General features: G+C 41.9%; 1 protein-coding gene across 2 annotated transcripts in view; it reads right to left on the bottom strand.

The window, feature by feature from the left end:
* The window catches only part of RORB (RAR related orphan receptor B), a 180,607-nt gene that overhangs the window by 80,347 nt on the left and 75,222 nt on the right, over positions 1–25,038 (bottom strand). The window lies entirely within an intron of this gene.

Below are 25,038 nucleotides of genomic sequence, written 5' to 3'. Positions count from 1 at the left end.
CTACAGGAGGGAGAGTCAAGCAGAGGCATACCCATTCCATTCCTAGCTTGGGCAGTGGCTAGCGAGTGGTATTCATTCAATAAATACTATTGAATGAATGAATGAATGGAAGGCAATCTGCTATGAGTCAAAACTCGCCTGTGCTGGGCGGCAGCGGCATGGGAGAGAGACGAGGATGGAGACTCAAGCTTACTGTGTGGAAGGAGACAATGGTAAACACTTCTGGATTTTTACCAAGAAAACTCTACGGATATACTACCAGAACGATTGCAGATGGGGGTGGGGTGTTCTGGGAGAGAAGTGTCCAAGGAGTTGCTATCGGTCAGAAACAACTCGACAGCATAAGATGAGACAAGACCAGCCCCGAAGGCTTTCTCCAATACCATTCAATAGCCCAGAAGCCAGATGTTAGATGCAGGGCTACCCTGCTGTTGGAAAGATGATGGGCTCAAAGTGGGCTCAGTCAAGTCTAACTTGAACCATGGACTAATTTCAGGTCTGACAAAAGAGCCGTCAGAATTCCGATCGGTAGTGGCGCAGATACAGGGCTATAATGGTGACAAGGGATGAGAGGATGTAGTCCATAAGAGTTTCCCCAGGGTATTGAGGTCCCTCAGAGGAACCTTTGTTCAGGATTCTGTATCTTGATTAAACTTGGGCCAAGGTGGCCAAAGTGTTTCAGTCAGAAAGAAAAACTTTGTACAACTTGTGAAGTTTGAAACGGGAAAGGGAAAATGTATCTCCCTTGGGAAGCAGGAGGGAATGCAGAGAGACGATGCTACTGAAATTCTCTCCAAATAGAGAGATCTGGCCTTCTTTTTGAAAGATGACGCTACTGACGGTGAGGCCAGATCCAAGTGAGTGAATGTAGCAGAAGAATCCTGACGTGCAATTGACAATCGCTTCTGCATTGTGCGCCTCAAAGACCGAGCTTGGCTAGCGCAGATGCACTTCTTTCATCCGGGGTCTATTTTTGAGGCCACCAATTTACAGCAGGCTGTGGAAGCAGTTCCCTTTTCGCCTGTGGCAGCTCTTGAGCGACTGTGAGCCTGCTGCAGATGCACTCAGCAGCCTCTTCAGGACATAGCCCTGGGGAAATGACAGATGGGGGTGACTGAGTGTCTCCATCACAGGCTCAGATTGTGTTGAGTGGTCTTCTGCCTTCTTCTGCCTCTTACACTCCTTCCCCACTCTGGCTCTTCACTGTGACAGCACGGTGGTGGTTGTGTGTGTTTCTCAACAGGCACATCCAGCCCACTCCAGAGCTCCACTGGTACTACCCACCCAGAGAGGGAAGAGATGAAAGTGGATACTGATTTTGATTTTTCAGAAACATTCTCTCTGTTTCTCTTGGTCTCCATGTCCACCTATGAGTTCACTGTCAGAATACTGGCAGATCTTCCAGTCAGATTCTGTCTAAAGGAACCACTCAGTGGGCGCAGCTCATGAGTGTGCCGCAAATCAACTCCATCACCTGGGTGGAGGATGATCAGATCGAGGCCCCTAGGGATTCCCATAATCCAATCAAACATCATGTAGCCAATGGGCACCCGCATCATGTATGCTTTCTGAGGAGTAGTGTGATGTGTGCTGAAAAATGTCTCAAGAAGGTGGTCTGAGCACGAACACAGACTACAGATGGAAGGGGAGAGAGGTGGGCGGCAGGGAGACCAGTGAGGTAGAGAGGCTGGCGCAGGGAGACCAGTGAGGTAGCTGATGCACTACACCAGCTATGATATGTCAATAGCCCGAGCCAGTGTGGAGGCTCTGGGAGAGGAAGAAGGGGCTGATTTAGGAAATATTTTGCATGAGGAATTGGCAAGATTTAGCAGGTGGCTAAATGTGAGAGTTGAAAGACTGATGAATTAAGGTTATCCCAGGTTGTAGGCTTCTGGGACAGAGTGGATGGTGGTGTTATTGACAGAGATGGAAAGCATGACAGAGTGGTCATACTGGCAAAAAGGAGCTGTTCTGAGGGCAGGTTCTGCTGCTGAAGCTGCATGGTGTAGGAACTAAACCCCCTCAGAAACATGTGCATGTGTGGACACTGGTTCAGCTGGGTTTGTTTCGATATGAAGATTCAACATCTGAGTTACCGCAGCGATGGTGTTTGGAACATGCTTTCTCTGCCGCTCTTTCTTATGTGCACAGCAGTGTGGGAGTTTGCACTGTTCACTGAATGGAAATCAGACTTGAGATTACAACTTTATTTTAATTGCATAGCAAATGTTTAGCCTAGGATTCTCTACTGCGGGGAGGGGCACGGATATGGAGGAGAGTAGATGCAAAGTTCAGTATTAAAACTACTAGAATTACTTGAACTACATCACTTTTCTATTTTGTTGGATTTGAATTTGTTTACAGTTGCTACAATCTCAGAATGATGCTCAGATACACATACAGAGACAGCTGTTGGGAGACAGAAAGATGGTCAGTACAGATGGGTAGGAAAGATGAAAAAGAGAGAGAGCTAAGAAACAGGAAAATACAAGAGGGATAGAGACAGATTTAGAGAGGAAAAAGACAAAAAGAGGATTCCAGACCTCATGTTGGTTCTTTCTCCATTTGTGTTCTAGGCTGAATACTCCCTTTTAAACTCTTCAGAGGTGAGGAGGAGGAAGAAGGGAAGAGGAAAGAGGGACAAAGTCAAATATTTCCAGCTGCATTTTGAATGCAATCAAGATTGCTTCTTCTATCCCTAAAAATGACATCTAAACCTGCATCTTGGTGTTTGAGCAATCGGATAGTTGTTATACTGTTGGTGTTATTTTCTGTGCCAGATTTATCATGGTGCAGAGAACCATGGAAAATGTCTCAGGGAAGGCCTTCTGACCTTCCTGCTCTTCCTCTGATTTGCCAAGGCCCCAAATTACACGATGTAAAGCAGGAGCAGGGGCTAGTAATGATCCCATATTTTAATACAGAAAGTAAAGAAGTTTTCTACTGTGCACAAACTGCAGGGAGAGTTGAGATAATTGAAACAGTGGTCTTGATCTGGAGCTACTGACTGAATGAGGAAAGTCCCTGAAAGAACTGATCTTTTTTCTGAGCCAAGTTGAAGATATTATGGGTAAATTGAAAAGTGGTCCTGTAAGATTTATGAGGGGTTAAAAAGTGAACAACGATTGCAGAAATCCTAAGAATTGAAAAATTAATGGAATGGCCAAATTTGATTTGCTTTTGGAGATGAGAATATTTTTCAGGATCTCACTGCTTCTCAACCATTCTGAAGGTCAAAAATAGCGGGAAGCAGAAAATGAAATGATTAAAATCTTTTTTTCTTTGTTCAGCTTGGAACCAAGACTGCATAAATTTGGAAAAACTTAGAATATCAGAAGAGAGGCAAATATCCAGTGTTTCAGAATCTGTCCTGGGCAGCCTAGCAGGGAAGGTAAATATTTCTTATCAAAACCTGAAATTTACCTTCTGAGGAACTAAAGTAATATTGGCCCAATAGTCAGGTGCCCTCAAGAAGGAAAGGAGGAACAATGGCAGATATACTGCTAGTTAGTTATACATGGCTAACTCAGTCCAATATTCAAATATAATGATAATAATATTGGGGGGATTTGTTAAGTGCTTACTATGGACCAAGCATTGTACTAAGCTCTGGAGGGGATACAAGATAATCAGGTTGGACACAGGCCCTGTTCCACATGGGGCTCACAGTCTAAGTAGGAGGGAGAACAGGTATAGAATCCCCATTTTAGAAATGAGGAAACCGAGGCACCAAAAATTAAAATGACTTGCCCAAGGCCACCCGGCAGGCCAGCGCTGGAGCTGGGATTAGAAACCAGGTCCCCTGAGTCCATTGAATGTAGGTTTTCTTCAGTTAGAGAGCACAAAACATTCCCAGAGTGGTCATACTTGCAAAATGGAACTTTTCCATGGGCAGGTTCTGCTGCTGAAGCAGCCCCCCTGTAGGAACTAAATAATAGTAATAATAATGATGGTATTTGTTAAGCACTTACTTTATGACAGGCAATAAACACCCACAGAATCATGGACACGTGCCGACACCGGTTCAGCTGGGTTTGTATTGGTAATGAAGGTCCAGCGTTTTCAGTTACTGCAGTGACGGTGTTTGGAACTTTCTCTGCCACTCTTTCTTACATGCACAGCATAGTAGGAGTTGGCACTCCTCAATCAATCAATCAGTCAATTGTATTTACTGAGCGCTTACTGTGTGCAGTGTACTAAGCACCTGGGAGAGTACAGACAACAATATAACAGACACGTTCCCTGCCCACAAAGAGTCTAGAAGGGCAGAGTGGATTAAAATCAGATTTTAGATGAAAACAGTTCTGTAATTGCTTAGCAAATGTCTCGACTAGAATTCTCCACTGCGGAGAGGGACATGGACATTATTTTACATAATGAAGATTTTTCCAAGCAATAGCTGGTGAGAATTCAAAGTAATTTGAAAGGCTGTAGGTTATTTTTTCTATGCGGTCCAAGTGGGATCCTGCACAGTACCCGCTGGGGAATTAGGAAGGTCTGTGTAACAAAGGGTAGGGGCCGGTTGCAGACCTACGTGATCAAAACAACCTATGTGCCTTTCTTAAACAAAAGACAACATTAGGTCTGTGAAATCTGATACAGAGCCTCGCCATTAAGTAATGAAATAATTACATTTTCTAATGAAGTCGTTCTTATAACTATTCTTAAATATTGGGCAAATAGTTCTCTTCCTTTTGTTCTAGAGTTATTCCAAGTGAAAGTTCTATTAAAATATTTTTAACGGCACAGTATAAGGACTCAAATCTGCTTAGAGTGACCTTTTTATTCATTATTTCTCTTTTTAAAAAATGCTCCTTTGAGTAGACAAATGTCCGTACCTTTGTCCTGCATTTTCCCCCTACGGTTCTCGTGCAATTACTGTGATTTTCTGTACCTCCAAAGTGCAGCCGTTTTCCATAATGACACAGAGAGAAAGAAAATGACTAGGTTTCAAAGTACGAGATAGAAAGACCTTAGCACCATAGCACTTATTACTTAAAATGACAGTGAATAAGAAGAAAAGTCACTTGCATTTTCATTTGAGGTCATTATTCCTTACTTAGGATCCACCTCGAGAGTCCCTGGACACGAATCATTTTTGATCACATGACTTAAGAGGTCCACGTGAATCTAGAGACTGGTTCCATTGACAATCATCCAGCTGAGCTCTGGGAAAACAGTACCGTGCTATCCCCCAGTGGCAAGTCATTTTACATGTGATGAATGGGTGTAACTTAGGTAGGTACCTAAAAGGACTGGGGAAAATCACACAGCAGCTAGACTGGATATCCCCTGGTTTAACTTTTCTCCAAGAATTGTTGAAGGAAACAGAAATGCTAAAATATTTTGATTTGCAGATCAGAGCTGTTAAAACAATATGCCATTTAAAAACAACAACATAGCATACAAACTGATAAAACTGAAAAAAAAGTGGTTTTAAAAGGAAATAAAAGCAATGCAAAGCTGTTGTTTTCAATATGTCTACCTGAAACCTTTTCTAACAAAGTTCTCTCTCCACCTCATCAATCTAATGCTTTAATTGGCAGGCACTAAAGTCTGATGGGAAAATAATGGTCTCTTAAATACCTGAGAATGAAAAGCAAATTAAGTTAGCACAGTGTAAGAGGCAAGTAATTACATAATGTCAATCCTGTTTTATGCAGTTTAGTCTTAAACAGCATGCAAAGAAAGGACATGTCTCAGAGAATAAAAATGAATCCTCCTTCTTCAGGTGACTCAAGCACTCCTTTACCTGATAAGCAATGGTCTTATTATGAGTAACAACAAGCACTTAGCTAAAGGGTTTCTCAAATGATGATGTTACCCTTCCTGTGTTTAGAGCCCCTCCTCTCTCTCCTATCAATTTTGAATTGCAGTAGCCAGTGATGGGGCCGGAGCCATTCTGAACAATGTAGCAAAGTATTGTACCTGTGGGAGGAATATTTGTTGCTTCACTAAAATTTTCATGACAGAGGAAAATATTAAGACTACCTCAAACCTGTTTTAGAACAGACCTGGGACCCATCAAAGATGGATACGCTGCCTTTAGCTTGGCTCCACAGGCTCTGAGTTTTAATTCCTTTTTCCAGAATGACTGATTGAGTGACCTTAAGTTGATTGCATGTCTTCTCAGTGCCTTGGTTTTATCTTTTACCAACTGAGGATACAAGTAATGATTTATCTCATGGAATTTGGTGAAGAACAGTGAACACCAAGAAGAAAGCACTTTATCAATGTGGTGGATGTGATGGAAGTATGGCAAAAGCCCTTAGGGCCAGTCTGGAAGGAAGGGGGATAGGGCACAGAAGCAACAGGGAGAGAAAAGAACCATGTTTGATCTCCCAATCCCCTCCTCCACACCAATATCCATCATCCGATGTAAACCAGAGGGAAAGTATCACCCAGGCAGAAAGAGTGGAAAGGAACTGGGGAATCATGGTGGAAAAGTATGGGGGAGGTGTGGCCTCTCAGGTGACCTGGCTTCTCACTTCTGGCGGCTTTATCTTTTGGCCCCCTGATTTCTAGAGACATGTTTGAATTGGTTTTGCACAGTTAATCTCTGGAATTCTATCATCTCTCCCGTCTCCATCCCCTCACTCACACAGGTCCTCTGGCTTGCAACTCCCTCCCTTTCCAAATCTGACACACTTCCACACCTTCAGAGACCTCCTAAAATCCCAACTCCTTCAACAAGACTTCCCCAAACCATTTCCCAGCTCCCTAAGCCATATATATATATATATATATAATATACATTCAATTGTATATTCAATTATTTTGACTACTTCTGTAAATATTTTTATGTTTGTCTCCTGCATCAGAGTGTAAGCTCCTTGTGGGAAGGGAACATGTCACTTTTTATTCTGCACTTCCTAAATACAATACAGTGCACTACACAGTGGATGCTCAATACATCTTATCACTACTTCAGCTATTATCACAGTATCAACAACATTTGGGCTCTGTCCCCTAGTAATTCAAAGACTTTTCACTCATTCCCCCTTCCTAAATGGCTCCAGGGCTGCCTTCAAGATGGTAAGCAAGTGATGTACCTACCTCAGGATGCACCATCAGGAGGGTTGCTGCAGGCTAGTGGGGGGTGTTGGCTAGGAAGGGGCCACAGGGTGGTGGCAGTGGAAGATTGGAACATGCCCACCTTCCCTCTTCCGTGGTTGAAAGTGGTTCTTGTGTTAACAGGGTCCGGGAAGAGAAGGCAATGGCTCGGGACAAGGGGGTCAACAACTGGGAGTCATCACAGAGAAGCAGCGTGGCTCAGTGGAAAGAGCATGGGCTTTGGAGTCAGAGGCCATGAGTTCGAATCCCAGCTCTGCCACTTGTCAGCTGTGTGACTGTGGGCAAGTCACTTAACTTCTCTGTGCCTCAGTTACCTCATCTGTAAAATGGGGATTAAGACTGTGAGCCCCATGTGGGACATCCTGATTCCCCTGTGTCTACCCCAGCACTTAGAACAGTGCTCAACACATAGTAAGTGCTTAACAAATACCAACATTATTATATTATTATTAAAAGCAATGTAACATAATGACATCATACAGAATGGGAGGGGGCAGTGAGTTTTTCCCCACCTCAGGGTGGCCAAATGTCCACTTTATAACAGTCGAGGACCTAGAAATGGTGGGCACTTATAAAACAAGGTAGGAGAGTCCTGGACCTTGACTTCTTGTATAGTAATAAATGAAATGCATTCAATCTACCTAGAAACACTGCAGTGTAAATAATTCAATGGGAATTAATTTAGGTGTCAGCTATTACCAGCTTTAGTTCAAAACAATTTGGGGAAAGACATGAATAATATGAAACAATATCAAATTATATGAAATAGCATCTCTTTTACTCTATCAGTTATCCACTGGATACTAAAATTAATAATCTGACCTGCTATGAGAAAGTATTTCAGTTTTAGGTTAAATTGGGTGAACTGTTTATTGCTCTATTTAACACATTATTAGCCACTAGCTTGGAAAGGTTTTTTTCGTCCTTGTAAACCTAGAAATCAATTAGTTTGAGTCTTTTTTGGGAAACTTTTAAAGCATAGGAATAAATCTGAGCTCGAGGTATAATTAGGAAAACTATCATGCTGATATTCTTTTTCACACAATATCCTGAACAGCAATTAGCTGAAAAATGCACGTCTCCTGGTTTGGATATTTTGCTGACTCGGAGAGCAACGTTCCTGATGTCTCATGAAACACATAGCTATCCTCTGCACAGATGTAGATGTCTACATTCTGATTGGCTTCCTAAATAGGGCCATCTCATGGGCAAACCAGACCACATCAGTATTTTTTCGAAGCTCTGAATTTCTAGATCTTAATATGTCTTTTGTTGCTCTTTTCTCTGACTGATCCCACTTACCCTGCAACAGTTGCATGGCTCCATTTTGCTTGTGGATTTGAAGGCCTCCATAATAACCCATATTGCAGAGGTCCATTGGTAAGCATCAAAAAGACTAATAAAGTCAAAAAGACTAATAAATATATAATAATAGAAAAATAATTAAAATAGAGACCTATGATTTGCTTGGCAATTGTGAGCGCTACCCTCAACGATGACATCCAAAGGCCCAACAGGGTTTACTTGTGCAAGGGCTACAGATATATTCTATCCCACCGCCACAGATTGAACCCCTAAACCTTGATCAGCTCTCTCACAGTGCATACCGCTGGTCACAGGAGGATGGGGGCTGGAAGGAGAATGTGGAAATGACTGCACAATCCATCACCGCTGCTAGAAAACAACTCATGAGCATGTCCTGGCGATGATGGGAAATACCTCTGTCCTTTTCTGAAACAAAAGTCCTATGCAAGTAGGTGGCTGAGAATATTGGTGATCTGATCCCTGATGAGGGAGCAATGGCTTCTGGGGACTCTCTGGGTTCTCTAAGGAGCCCTATCTTCCAAATGCCCTACTCATCCTGATTGAAGGAGGAGCTAGAAAAGATGCCCTAAACACTACCTGCCTCATCAGACTCAACGCTAGCTCTCCAGGAGATTGCACCTGGCGAATGTCGTACTTTCTGTGCAGTAACAAAAAGAAAACCAGTGAACAGACAGAAAATAACTACCATGCCATGAAACATCAGGTCGCTACTGAATGATGACAATAGAAATCATCCCCAAAGAAGCCCAGCATTTGTTCCTTGCGAACTGTCTGGATATGGGTGTCAAAACTGCAGCTCTGAGCGAGACCAGATTATCAGAGAAAGGACAGAAACAGATGCTGGGTACATCTTCTTCAGAAGGGGCCTCTCCTTTCTTGAATGACACAATTCAGGAGTCGGATATGCATTAAGACAGTCCTTAGTCTCTGGCCTTCCAAATCCGCTCAGAGGCTTAAAGGACGGACCGATGTTCCTCTGCCTGTCTCTAAAGCTAAAAGGCTTTGCTACCACCATTAGTGGATATGCCCACGATGATGACAGATAACAGCCCTTCTTCTCTTGGGGCCTCTAGATAGAGCACAGTCATCTGCAGATAGCAGTTCCTAAAGAGAGAGAAAATTCTCTAGCAATTGAAAAATTGACATGCTCATAATCATAGAAGATTTCAATCAAATGATGGGCAGGGATGCCAAAACAGGGGAAAAGGCGATAGGAAAGCTAAATAGCAGTGGTCTAAATAACAAATGATTCAGTGCATGTGCCGAACACCATCTGCCTTCCAAGTAAAGGAAGGGCATTACAGATGCAGCCAAAGTCTGTCCCTGTCTCCATTCCCACAACCCTGGCCAGGCTAGGAGGCAGGACTGCAAAACAGCAAAGGGGAAGCAGCTGGGGCGGGGAGGAATGGTGGTGGTAGTGTTGGACCCAGAATCAGAATACTACCACACGGCATAGTTCAGGAGAGGTGGCTGGAGAGGGACTGAGAACAGGGAAGGATAGAGGAGAGTGGGACAGGGGGAGTAAGCTCCTTGAGTACAGGGATTATGTATACCAGCTCTATTATATTGTACACTCTTGGGCACTTAGTACAGTGCTCCGCACACAGCAAGTGCTCGACAAATAACATCGATCGATGCGGGGGTGGTAAGGAAATTGATGATCCCACAGTGATTGGATGTAACATCGGAGGAAATAATAATAGTAATAATAATAATGATAATGTTGGTATTTGTTAAGCGCTTACTATGTGCAGAGCACTGTTCTAAGCACTGGGGTATACAGGGTAATCAGGTTGTCCCACATGAGGCTCACAGTCTTAATCCCCATTTTACAGATGAGGTAACTGAGGCACAGAGAAATTAAGTGACTTGCCCACAGTCAGACAGCTGACAAGTGGCAGAGGTGGTATACGAACCCATGACCTCTGACTCCCAAACCCGGGCTCTTTCCACTGAGCCACGCTGCTTCTCTAGCCACGACAACGGTATTATATACATGCCAACTAGCCTGTGTTTATTTGGTATGAGGAGACTGCTTCTCAAGCTTTCTTACCTGGGGTCTCTCATGCCTTACAGCTCGCAAGAAGGAAGAAAGAAACAAGGCTAAGGAGAAACAGTCAGTCAGTCAATCATACTTACTGAATGCTTACCGTGTACAGAGCACTGTGGAGTATGCCAACAGTGCCCAAAGTATGCTTTGCAGGTTTTAGGGGAGTTTCTTGTGGGGGTTCACCTGTGAATTTTGTGTGTCCCACTTAGGATGCCAGTTTTCAGAGAACAAATTCACGAGAAAACCATTGCTGCTCCGGACTTCTGGGAGTTACCATCTCAATTATAGTGGAAGATCAATTCCCCCATGCTCCGATTTACTCTGAAATCTAGAGCAAGATTTTGAGCCCAATCACAACCCACTGTATTACTCAACCCAGCGCCTGCTTATAGTTGACCTGGAAGCTGCCCAGATGAATGACATTATCTCCTTATTTAGGATTTTGTTCAATAGCCAGGGTATTTTTACCCTGGCTTTGCAATGGAGATACATCCTAGTTTTAATTATCGGTAAAAGAATGTGCCAATTGGCACTTCCTGATTAGCTCATCAAGAGAGAGGTTTTTTTTTTCCTTTACAGATTTTTACATATCCTTTTTTTTCAGTCTTTTTTCCCTTTTTAAATACGCTTTAGGATTTCTTGGTTGCAGAAGAGAGATTTCACAATATCTGATGAAGACATTCAGAATATAGGCTATAGTACCTAAACTGACTTTGTGTTTCAGAGAGATCTAGATTTATTGTCCTCTGAGGGAATTATTGACCATGGCAACTTCAAGTCAATAACTCCTGATGTTCACCTCAACAGAAATCAATATCTGCTTATTATCTACACACAAATAACACTTTTAAATCTAATGTTGGAAGGCTGTCCACTATTTGTCCTAGGAAACTCCATTATATCCAGGATAATATTATTATTGACCATCATTCTTTATTATTGGTTGTTCCTTGGCTCTGTATAGAATTATGACTATTACTGATTTACTTAACTTTTATTCCAAGGAAGAATAAAAAGCATTTCTCTTTAGTTTCTGACTATTAGCACATGAAATAGTATATTCACTACATAAGGACTGGAGCTTTTAAGCTATCAGTGGCATCTTCTTAGTCAGCTGAAGTACACGGATTGTTCCTTGTCGTATTGGTACAGAACAACTCAAAGCAAGATTCTCCTAATACTCTGAGGAAAACAGGCATCTGTATATCTCACTGGTTTCTTTTGTTATTAAAGTTCCCTATTTTTTTTTGGTCCAGAAGATTGGACACCGCCATTAGATGAGAATTTTCTACAAGGGACTTGCTAAGAAACTAAATCCTTTCATCTAAAGGCTATTAACCAGCCTTAAGAGTAGGTTTCAAAACAACTCCAATCCAATGGAAAATCTGCTCCTGTTATATTTCCTAATGCCATTCTCTCTCCGATCTTTAGTCCCTCCTCCTGCTCCCCATATCACTGGGCTAAGGTAACCTAAGTACCTCTCCATAGGAAATGCACTCTGCATCTCTCCAAACAAAAACATAGGCAGATTAAATTAAATTTCCTTGAACCATCTGTTTTGGGTCTGGGCATGTGCTTATTTCCACAGAAAAGTTGTAGTTTTCCATTCAAATAAATTAATGTGACAATGTGACTAGGGCTTTGAAAGCAGTGATAGAAAGCATATAAGGTTGGTAGAAAAGAGTAAAAAGACACAAAGGGAAAAGAAGTGGTAGTTGATACACACTCTCCTGCTCCAAGGCATTCTTTTGAGCTTAGGAAGGATGGGGAGCAGGGGAAGCAAGGGTAATAGGGAGAAACCCATGCTTCTTGAGGTTCTCTACCAGCTGAAAGGAAATGATGGTATCTGTTAAGCGTTCACTATGTGTCAAGCACTGCTCTAAGTGTTGATGAAGATATAAAATAATCAGGTTGATCATAGTCCCTGCCCCCCATGGGGCCCATAGTCTAAGTGGAAGGGAGAACAGGTATGAAATCTCCATTTCACAATTGAGGAAACTGAAGCACAGAGAAATTAAGTGATTTGCCCAAGGTCACACAGCTGCTTCTTCAGTGAGCATCTTTTCCCAACCCTCATTCTTGGAACATATCAAAAAGTCTGGCACAATCAACTCATACCCCTGTTCTTGTGAAGAAAATTCCTTACAGAATAGAGATTATCCTCATTTATGCACTAATTATGAGTCAACATCATTCTCCCCATCTTCGGGATGGTAAAATTGAGGCTTGGAAAGTTCAAGCAACTTGTTCTGACAGTGGAAGAGACTGAGCCACGGAGACACTTTGAAAACTAAAATATACGACTTTAATGGGGAGGAAAGTTGCAGAACCTATGATCTGATACCATTTTTGTGGTTGAGAATAGGGCCAATGACCTGGAAAATGTATCCTCGCAGGCATGGGCAAGAGAGAGAATCTAGTATCTATTATTTTATCGTTAAGCTTCTCTGAAAAGGGCAGCCAGTCTGAATAATCTCCTGAAACAATGCTTGAACTCTTTGTATTGGTTCCAGCACATCCTATCTTGAAAGCCATCCCCCCAGCTCACCTAGCCATTGTTGATCCAGGGGTCCAAAGAAGACCATTTTCCCAAAAAAAGATAACAGCATCCACCTCAGTTTAGTTCCATTGCAACGCAACAGAGGGAGAGGGGTACCGACATTAAAAAATTCATATACAACTTCAATGTCCATTCCACACTCTTTCTAATAAGGCTCATGCTACAAAATGAACAAAAACCAACAAGGAACTACATTTTCACAATTCTAAAGCTAAGTGGTAATTCCGTTCTAGGTTTTCTGAATTGACTGTTGTTTTTGAGTGTTGGAGTTTTTATGAGCCACCCGGCAACTTGGATCTCAAAGTTAGAGGGTGGGGTTCTTACCTAGAACTCTTCCCCCCGCCCCCTCCCCATCCCAACACCCATCAAGTTATATAAGTAGGATATCTAGGGGTTTGTGTATTCAATATCTCTAGTGATTGCTATTGTCATCAGTGTTGTCCCCATGGACTGGAAGGAAACTTGGCAGTAGGTGAAATTGGAGGAGGGGGCTTAGTTTCCATGGAAACTGATGAAGTAATAGTTGTAACTATGGTATTTATTAAGAGCCGACTATGTGCCAAACACTGTGGTAGGTGCTGGGATAGATACAACTGACCCTCAACAATTCTATTCCCAGAGCTCACACTCCAAAAATTTTCCTACCTGGTAGAAAGTTCATCACTTCCATGGGAGCGAATAAGTTCTACAAGGGAGTGCATGTAGATGGAGAATAGAGGGGGGAACCAGAACTGAGCCTTGAGGAACTCCCATGGTTAAGGGGGAAGGAGGTAGAGGAAGAGCCAGCAAAAGACACTGAGACGAAGTGGCCAGAGAGACAGGAGATGAACCAGAAGAAGACAGTATCAGTGTCCTTTTTGGCTGTTGAGCAACACTGTGCATAAACAAGGAGGAAAGCCTCCCAATTTACAGCACTTTACCACGCTCTCTGCAATCGCCTCTCTGAATATCCTCAATATTTTTGGATTTCTTGCTAGCGCAGTCAAAAGTTCACTGCCAAAGAGTTTCAAGACTGTGGCTCTGTCTGTACCAGTTCAATAAACTGCCCTTAGATACCCTTCTGTCTCATGGTTTAGGGTTGGAAAGGTGAGTTGTGGGCATTGCCAGCACTGAATGGGGACACGATGTGATCACCTGATTCCACTGCCTGGGTGGTGGGAATGCCTAGAGTTCCAACCATAAATTTTGGTCTGGCATGATGCTGAATCCCAGTTAGCAGTACACAGTCTGGGAAAACTGCCCACCAGAAGGAAATCACAAACTAAACCTTGAGAGCTGTTGAGGAAACACCATAATGTACTCCCCAGCAAACCTATGCAAATCATAATCTTGAGCTCATTTTAAGACCCTAAAAGGTCTGAATTTGCTGCTTGGACAGTTTGTTCTCATTTTCAAGCTAGTGAGCTATTGTTCTGTACCAAGGACTGAAACCTGCTTTAGAGCGTGAGGCGACATCCTCACTATGAAACATTTAGATGGCCAGCGAGTTCTAAAACCCAAAGAACTCATTCGGTAACAAGTGAACAACACTTAAGGGACTTAAAAGTCCATAAACGTCAGATGCTGTATTCCAAATATAACCCTAAGTTCTTTGTTCACAGAAATTAAATCTGAATTCCGAAAGCTAATTCAGAATTCAAAAGCTGAGTATTTCTTTGTTGAGAATTGTCCATCCATTCCTACAAACTGCCTACCACCCTCAGTGTGACCCTTGACTCAAACCGAAGTGAAAAAATGTCCTTCCAAGCAAAAATGAATATTCCACAAGGAGAATAAGACGGGTGTGGAAAACCAGATGTTATGACTTTAGAAATATCAAACATTCCATAAATCATGACTGGGGTAAGAATCACTAAAGTTCAAAGATGATAGCCATTATATCACAGTCCAGGGGAATTGCTGTCCTCTAGAAAATATCATTTTGGCCTTGAATCAGCACAGGTCATCCAGTGGCAACCCCTGCTAATGGAGACCAACCATGCTGAGAGGATCAATGTTTTGGGGACCTTTTGCTTCTAAACCAGCCACCAAGCCCACCCTCTGGAAACTGTGACTTTGGTATATCCTCCGACTGAAAGATAGTATTTCAGCCCCTTTCTATTCCCCAGTTGAGTCCTCTCACCCTACCATTCTGAAGGGAGGCAGGGTGCCACCTAGGAAGGCACAGCCTATATGTTTGCACTCTATTTCATTAAAACAGAGCCATGCTTTGTAACCCATGGACAAAGGCATTTGTATTATATAAGTGAAACTCCATAACATTTGCAAACCTTCATGCCACTCCAATACAGTGGGTATTAATAGGCCTAGTTCAATTTCTAAAGCCCTATGTTTCCAGAGCCATGACACAAACGAATGAAATAAAACCCCACAGAAGCACAGTATAATGCCAATGCCAGAGGGAGTTATGCACCTAAGTTCAGATGAAATTTACCCCTTCGTGGTATCACTTTATAAGAGCAAAATCCTTTTATCAGATTCACAAAGAAGATCTTCTGGTAACCCAGGTGCAAAAGCAACCACTGGACTATTCCACTCCAGTCGGGAGAGCAGGATTTTTAAGGAGAATGGGGTTCCTCTTCTTATGGATAATTCACTCCCTGCCCCTTTGTATTTTGGCCCAAGACAAAACCTCTCTTCTGTCTCAGCATATGTGAGCATATTTTGTTGTTTTTGTGCAGTTGTGCCGGTAATTAATTCATTTGTGCAAAATCCCACCTGACAATAGAAAAGGCTTGTCTGTCTTGAGTACTTGGAGCTAGGACAGATGAAAAACACATAATAAACTGTTTCTGTAGCAAATGATTTACTTCTCATCTTCCTCCTGGATTTAATCTTAGTTCCCTAGACCAAGTCATGTAGCAGGTGAATATCACCAAACTCTCGTCTACACTCTAAGTGCAAGCAGGATTCCAGTATCATAGTTCACCACTAAAGTGAACTCTTGTATTGTTTGTCTTCTATCATTAATAGTAGTCTGGGTTGATATGGACCTTCATTTTGCTGTTCATCATTCAGTTAGCTCCTTTACATACTTTCCCATAATCTTGGTGGTACAGACCTGGGAAAGGAAGCCCTGCCTGCTTTTTATGGGATAACTGAAAGCTTTGGTGAAGTAGAGGAATACAGGTGAGGATCTTCTGCCCTCTGTACTCAGGAGAGGTCACAGCAACAGCCTTGCTGAGTTCTAAGAGCTCTAAGGGGAGAATTGTTCTCATTATTTATTTAGTGATTTGGCTAGTCTATAAACTTATAATTCAGCAAAGAACAGAAACTTACAACCCAAGTCGTCAGAATCCCACCTAAGTGTTCTTTTCACCAGACTTCATTTCATGCCTTTTCTTGACCAATGCTTCCCCAGCCACAGATAATCTCTGGTTTTGAATACCCACTGGACACCATTTGATGGCCTTCCTGCTATTACCACCATTTCCTGCCTCTGTCACTAGCAGTGAAAAGGGAAACAAAGTTTCGAGTCCCTGTAAAGGAGTTGAGACTTTTTAAACTTTACATTCATGAGCAGTTGGCTACTGTTTACTTGGATTACAGTTAAATGTTATTACAGTGCACTGGTGGTGACAGAGGAGCTGAGAAATCCTTATTGTACATGGAGGCAGGAGCACCGAGGCTCATCGGCCCCTATCTAAATCCGAATCTCTAGTATTTTCATTTTGTTCACTTGGGCCTTTTTAAGGCAGTTTCTGCCATTGTGGGGCACGGAACATAAGACAGGTAGTCAGTGAAAATACTTTTCGAATACAAGACTATGCCAAACCAGGCAGCTATTCACATTTATAGAGTTGCTTTCTATATAAAATGATTGTTTACCATAAATGTTTAAAGAATGCTCTATTTCTACCCTTGCAATTTGCAACAAAGCATCTTTACATACGATGGTGTGAAGTGAAGAGACACCCCTTCCCCACCCCCCAACACACACACACACACACACACACACACACATATCTCTCCTCCCCACAACACTTTGTTTCATTTAGGTACAATTTTAGGGGGAAATGCCCTTGGGAGATTTTTTTTTTTAAACACCCAACTCCTGTCATCAACCAAATATGAAAATAAATGACAATCTATAAGGTGTGAAATGTCTTTCTAATATTGTGACACATCCAGGGACCCTAGGTATAGTGCAGAAATATACTTGTTTGCTTAATTGGGCTGAAAGTCCTAAACAAATGAAAAATTGTACTAGCTTGCTATCTAGGAGAAACAAAAAAACATAATCAATATTTCCCAATAGGAAAGGACAAACCCAATGAGGGAATTAATGATATGTTTAGATCTCAAAGAGGCATGGAAAGAAAAAAAAAGCTTGCAGATGTGGTTTTGAGTAGTCCCTTGCAGTACAGAGATATATGCTTCTACATCTCGCAGAAACCACCAAGGTCAGTGAGTTAGTTCCCTTTTTTACGCATACCTTAGCAGCAGCTGTGAACTGAATTAGGATGATGGCTAGGAGGGTGGGGGCAGAGGAAGGGAAGCAGAAATAATGCTATGAGGATGTACTGAAGCACAATTATTTCAAATGATGAGGCACCATCGTGCCCATCATGGAAGGCAGGGAACTAGCAGTAGCAACAGAGCAACTTGGTGCGAGACTACTAGAATTCAAATGGCTCAGTTGAACCAAAGTGTTGGTCAGTCTGCACAGCCCAAAGCCTGAGCCACAAAAGGCTTGGGAGCCACTAGCTACAGCTCCATATCCAAGGATATTCTTCCCTAGTGCACTATGTCACTATGGTCTATTGGACCCACGCCATTCTTTTCTGCCACACATGCTCATGAGGACAGTAACATCTGTAAAAATGGGTATTAAGACTGTAAGTCCCATGTGGCACAGGGACTGCGTCCAACCCAATTTGCTTATATCCACCCAGGTGCTTAGTACAGTGACTGGCACATGATAAGCCGTTAATAAATACCACAGGTACTATGGTCGATCAATCGATTGATTGATCGAACCAGCCCCAGGCATCGGTTGACAATTAGCAGTGGAGTAGCGTCCTTTGGGCCAGCATAAAGTGGATGATTGGAGGGGCCTTCTCTTTATGCTGATGGGTAATCTGACTTAGTTCAGTTTAGCAGTCACTCCCCCCGCCCCGTCTCCTGAAGTGAATATTCTCAGGCTTCATTAGACTCTCAGAATTCACTAGGCCTGAAAGATTTCTTTTACTTTTTCCTCTATTTCTAAAGGGGTAAGTAGGACAACCTATAGCCTTGGATTCTCCACAGTTCTGTCAGCTGGGGACTTTTTTTGTTCAGGTTTTGGTTTCAAATGACAAGGTCACCTATAAGATCTCAAACACTCCTCAGGAAAGCTGAAGACTTTCACCCAGCCGTGGGGCCTGTACCGCTTTATTGTTATATAATAAAGAACCTCATTTTGATGTACCATGTGGGGCAGCATTCTTCTAAAGCTTAAAAAGATGCTCACCTCATCACTACACACAATGGCCAAATCTGTCTGGGGCCTGACATAATTTCTGAAAGCAATTTAAAAGCAAATTTCTGGTGGAAAATTCCTCTTTTGACCCAAATCTACACAGGACAAACCTAATTTTAAGCACTGAGCTAACAATAGCTGGGAGCATGCTGCACAGAGAAGACCAATGTTTTCAGAGCCTTGTACCACTAGGTCTGCCTCAGAGGTGGCTTCAAGACCTTTGACTTCAGCAGATCCACCTGACGGTTAGCATTTTGGTCTTCTTCAGTGCCCTGTCCTGACACGCAATCTTACTGCCTCCTTGGGGGATACAAAAGGGGGAGGGGAACAGTGCACAACTGTCAGCAGCCTCTGGGCAGCAGCCGTCAATCAGGTGGATTCTCCGTCCAATTAGGAGGAACTCATGAAGACATAATCTAACAGAACATTGTATGCACAACCTTGATCAATCAGTGGCATTTATTCAGGGTTTACTGTTTGCAGAGCCCTGTAGAAAGTGCTTGGGAGTAGGTAGACACGATCCCTGCCCTCAGTGTGCTTACAATCGAACAGACTTAATGCTTTTTGAGATGTAGAAGCTGAATGGTAATAAAAAGTAGTAGTGGCAAATTTGCCTAATTCTAGCTGTCTGAGCCAGATTTTGTCAGGGACTTGTGCCTCTACACCTAGATGCAGTACATTTACAGATGGTAGAGTGAAAAATGTTTCTTTTTGTTGCCAACTGTTTCAGATATACAGCAAAAGTAGATGGGACTTACTTTTGAACACCGCCCCACCCAAGCCTCTACTACATAGGCAGGTACAAGGTTCACTCAAAATTTTATCTGAAACACACATAAATGGTAATCTGTGGGAAAAAAAAAGATTTTGGCTAAATATTTTGGATATCCTATAAAACAGAGCCATTTCAGCTTTTCTTTTAAGATATCCTGGGTTTGCACCATAAAGCCCAAATAAATGTCACAGTAGAGTCCTAGATGTAGGTTGACAGCCTTAAATGGGTTATGTGGATTTTTTTTTTGCCACACTCACATTAAGTTTGTTCCATGACCAAAGGGACTAGGCATACTATCCTCAAGAGGGCCACCCTGCTCTTAAGACGTAGGGGTATCATGCTTTTATCAAAAATGAAAAAATGGACAGTGGCATTTTCAGCTTCCCTCACTGCTTTGCCCATCCCCAGCTACTTTTCTTGCCTCTTTCAACCTTTCCTCTCTAGTTCATCAGGAAGATGAGTTTCTTCATAGCAAACCATCCTCAGGTGCCTTCAATGGAATGATTTACTGCAATAACCTTAATCTTCCACACCCACAGTCTCCTGCTAGGGTAAGCTGTGGAAAGAAATATATAATTCAGCTTTGCCTCTTTCTTGTACGCATCCTTCTTTGGTGTTTCTTTTCTTGGTCTCTGTCTCCTTTCCTTATTTCTCTCTCTGCTGCCAGGACCCTGCTGCCCCCTGGGAGCCACATCTCCTGACCCACTTTAGTGGGTCACTTCCTTATGCAAACTAAGCCATTGTGTTTCAAGAAGACCAGGCCAATTTATTAAAATAATATTTTTCTAATTGGTGTCCTCATTTTCTCAGTTATGCCACCCATTACTCAGAGCTCTTATATAGTGATTCATCCATTGTGGATTTATTTATACACTTGGGCTATTAATATCTACACTCGTGCTCTTGTAACTATTGTTTTGTCTTGGCAGTTTGTCTTCCCCATTTGACAATCAGCTCCCTGAAGGCAGGGACCCATGCCTTCAAAAAATACTGGAGATGATAATATAATTGTGTAATTTTTCCATATGCTTCAAGTTCTTAAATTTATCCTTCCACATGTTGTTGCCATTATAAATATTTTAAAATCCATAAAGAAGAAAGGCCCAGTCAAATAGTATGCTTTATATATAGGTGCAATGAGAGAAGCATCTTCTAGGATAGCAGAAAACCCCATTTAGAAAACATCCCCATTTTTAACGTATCAGAGGACAATGGAAATGCCATTCATTAAGGCAGAATATTTGCAATGTTAAAAATGATATGCAATATGTAGCAGAGCAGAGGTGTCCCATTTGGTGTGCTGATCTAAGCTTCACTATTAACTTTCTGAATGACTTCCTATTTTTTATTCAACATTGAGTTTTCTTGAAGTTCCTGAAACTGAGTTACTGCCAAGATGGTTTATTATTTAGTAAATGAAATGGGAAAATGAGGGAGGGATGAGCATCTAAACCAAATTTATTCTTGTATTTATTTTGAGGTTTCTCCTTAAATATGGTAACGAGGATGCAATTTGAAGCAAAGAAGAAAGAAAAAAATGAATCAAAGCCTGGAAATCTAGAACTTTATATCTTCTTCTCTCAATGATCATAAAGACTCTTCTGTTTCTTTAACTACTGCTCAGATAATTGACTGCCTCCCACACATTTTGAGAGTGTGCAATTCTCTGCCTCTAGCTTTACTGAAATCCTAGACGGACCACGGACCTTATTTTCCCTTGCAGCCTTGATATCCTGTTCAGCCAAGTTATCCTCTAGAGATGCTGCTGCTATTGCTTTCCATGTACTTCACAGTGGCTTTATAAATTGTTTCAAGAGCATTTAAGGACAGAAAGCTCTGTCAGCTCCACCCTCTTCCTCTAACCACTCCCCTTCTGTCCTTCTCCTCCCTCTACACTCTCCCCTCCCTCCCCAATTTATAGTATTCATTAAGGGCTTCGTTGGAGAAGCACACTTTAACATTAATCTAGGGTGAAAATCTGGCAATGTTTCTATGAGCTATGACTGTATTAACAAGAGAAGCTGCAGCAGCAGCAGCAAACAAAACTAGTCTGTGACTTGGAGATTGTCAAGTGTTTTCTCCCTTCTGGTTTGGATGGCAGTGTGATTCATTAGCAAACCCTGGCTAATTGAATTTGATTTAATGTCAACACTGTCACAGTCACAGAGAAATACACCAATAACATTTTAGCTTCACTGGCTGAGATCATTAAGTCCAGTTTTCTAACCCCAGGGGCTCTGCCTTTGTGTTTAATGTCATAGGATCGAATTCTAGGAATTCGGGACTTCCCTACCTCTACATGAAATAAATTCAAGTGCCAAAGCTATCATCTATCTCAGAAAGATTAATGGAAAAATGGATTTGCTCAAATAGCATGCAAGAGTGCAGTGGATGACTTTTTGTTAGTATCTGATCTCTTTTATCCTCTCAAAAATCACAGGCATACAAGAGGCAAGGAAGCGCCCGTTAGGCAAATGACTGACATGACAACACATTCTCTCACATATTTATGTGAACTACCACAGTGTGGGAACACCCCGGTTTGAAACCTGGCCCTCTCCTTGTGGTTGACAGAAACGTCTAGTTTTTGAAAATCTTACTGGACGTTTCGTGCTGATTCACAGGAAGGGAGAGTGGATCATTCTGAATTTGAATTGACACTAGATTGCTGAGAAGGAATAAAACTGGACCAACTGAAAGAGGAGGTTATATGAACTGGACTGAATTAAGATTCAGATTCACCCCTAGTGCTGGAGGAAAATATTCTAAAGATTTGCCCTTACAGGCTTTCATTTGGCCTCGGCTCAGTTAAGGGTGGAAGCAATATAATTCAGACGGTCTAACATCACGCCAACCTCAAGATCACCTTCTTTTTCCTCTTGTGACCTGCCCTTAAAGGCTGATAACATCACCTCATCAATTGCCAATGGCCATCAGTTCAATAACCACCTATCGCTGTGGAGCATCTGTATTGATGTTACTCTGGCTCAGTGACTGGCTCCCAAAATAGATTCAACTAAGTTCCAGATGTATTCCTGATTTCCTTAGGAATTAAGGCTAGAAGAAAGTAATTCATGTACCTGTGCTATATTTCCAATAAACCCCATGGTCATTAACTAGCCATGAGGGAGAGGTAGGCAAAGGAGGAGAATTTAAAAATCCCTGTCAATGCCTATACTTCTGCTCCTTTTCAAATCTATGGAAAAGTATTCTGTTCTTCTATATAAAACATGCTACCTATTATGATGAAATCCCTCTGCCTGAATAAAAATGCCATTTAAAATTTAGTTTTGGATTTCACTAAAAGAACCCCTCCAGGAAATCTTCTTTAACTACCAAGACTTATTCCGGGCACAATTCCACAATTTCCCATAATCACCTGATTATTTTGTATCTACCTCAGCGCTTAGTACAGTGCCTGGCACATAGTAATAGTAAGCACTTAACAAGTACCATTAAAATATTCTCAGTCGCAACATAAAAGCATTTTAAATAACTTCCCCTAATTGGTCAGGTCAGGAATTACCCCTAGAAGGTCTTGAATTGTGGGCACTAGCACGTGGCCTAGCAGAAAAAGCATGGGCCTAGGAGTCAGATGACCTGGATTCTAAACTTGACCCTGCCAGGTGCCTGTTTTGTGAACTTGGGCAATCACTTAACTTGTCTGTGGCTCAGCTGCCTCATCTGTAAAATGGGGATTCAATGTCCGTCCTCCCTTCTATTTAGACTGTATGCCCTATGTGGGGTAGTGACTGGTACCAACACATCTAGGATCATGAAGAGGAAGATAAGCAACACAGGAGAGCTCAAAGACTCAAGTGACGACTCATGACAAGTGCTCCATCTCCATTATTTCTGAACCAATCTTTGGATGAGTCAGTGAAGAGACTCTACAGATGATGGTGATTGGAGGGTGGGTATTTTTTTTGGGTCATAAATCAGACTTTCTGGTTTCAGGTGCGCTAGGCATTTTTCCTAAAGCTTTATGCAATGGGAAAAATTCAACCTTCTGTGTCCTTGTGTGCTCTCTTAGGATGAATTCAGTTATAGCCAATTGTTATAAAAAATAAATCAGGAAATATAATTATGGTAAGGTGTTTTTTTTTCAACTTTCTGGTGACAATGGCTATTTTTGGTAACTGTCAATATTCGACCAAAGTCTTTGATGAGAGCACTCTATTCTCACCTTAGACCCTGCCTTACAAGACCTTGAGTGAAGAAACACTCTTCTGAATAGAATGCTCCCTCTCATGAGATGAATAGCCTCATCTGAACTAACCCTCTGGCAGAGCAGTTGACTCAATTGGATAGTTTTTTTAAAGGGGTATGTGTGTGTGTGTGTGTGTGTGCTTGTGTGTGTATGTATGTATGCAAAGAGAGTCACAAGTGGAAGAGGTTCAGTTTGAAGAGTAGACCATGTCCCACCTGATCAGCTTGTAGCTACCCCAGTACTTACAACAGTGCCTGGCACATAGTAAGTGTTTAACATACCATTTTTTAAAAAAAAGAACACACTACAAGGAGCAAGAGAGTGATAAAAACAAGTGGGCTTTAAAAACAAGTGACTATCATTAGCATCCACTCATCCAATGAAATCATAGGCATGTAAAGAATCCCTGTTAGCCCAGATATGATCTGCAGTTTGGTTTTTCAGGGACTGATTTTGTTGATGATTGAACTTCAATTTTTGGTATCATCCATGCCATATTCTTGTCATCAACTGACTTGTAAATTTATTATGACTTTTCACTCAGCACTCTATTCTCACCTTAGACCCTGTCTTCCAAGACCTTGAGTGAAGAAACACTCTTCTGAATAAAATGCTCCCTCTCATGAGATGAATAGCCTCATCTGAACTAACCCTCTGGCACAGCAGTTGTCTCAATTGGATAGTTTTTTAAAAGGGGTATGTACTGGATTCTACTAATCTTCAGCCTGTATAATTAACTTCTTTCTTTCCCTAGGGGTCAATGCCTTTTTAAACAACTACCTTCAGTGCTCTCACCCTATGCATACAGGAGGAGACATTAAGAGATAATCCTCCCAAGAAGCCACCAGTATAATGAACATGGGAAGTATACCGGGACTTGGGCGTGTCTATGTATCACTGCCAATAGAATCTGCCCACTGATAACTAACCACTGGGCCATTGCTTTCTCTCCATGTTCCCTAGGGGCCTTCTCTGTTTTTTTGCATCACTTTTGTCATGTTGAAAGCTTTTATGGTTGAAAAAATTGAAATCCCTCTGCTTTTAGCTCCACCTTTAAGTGGAGAGTCCCCTGAAAGCAGAGATCTTTGGCAGAGATCTTTGTTCTTCTCCAGTGCCCAATGAATTGGGCGGGGGGGGGGGGTGGGGTGGGGTGGGGGAAGCGGGGGGAGGGGGAGGAGGATGGGTTTGCATAACTATTTGGTTGTTGTCAGTTCCCAGAAGTGGACTGGAGGAAGATGAAATATATAAATTGGGATCACAGTATCAGTGGAAATTACCTTTTTTGAATTTAAGGTAGAAATAGATTTAAATTTTCAACTTTTATAACTCTCAATTATAGCATAATGTAACCATAGTTATTACACTAGCTGTAGATACCATGATCAGCCACATGATGTCACCAAGAACTACAGTACAATGCTACCAGAAAGAAGCTGCATAAAATGGGTAGTTTTAGGGAGAAACTATGTGCATGCTTATTTCTCTACAGAATAAACCATATTGCCTTTTGTTACTAAAATTTCTATCTTTCCATAAAACTATCACATTATTTTAGATCGTTGCTTCTTCTGGAATGACTCCT

This window comes from Ornithorhynchus anatinus, chromosome X5 (genome assembly GCF_004115215.2).
Source record: "Ornithorhynchus anatinus isolate Pmale09 chromosome X5, mOrnAna1.pri.v4, whole genome shotgun sequence".
NCBI classification, from domain to species: Eukaryota; Metazoa; Chordata; class Mammalia; order Monotremata; family Ornithorhynchidae; genus Ornithorhynchus; species Ornithorhynchus anatinus.
Note: the sequence above shows the minus strand (reverse complement) of the source record. Positions and strands in the feature narration are given on the sequence as shown.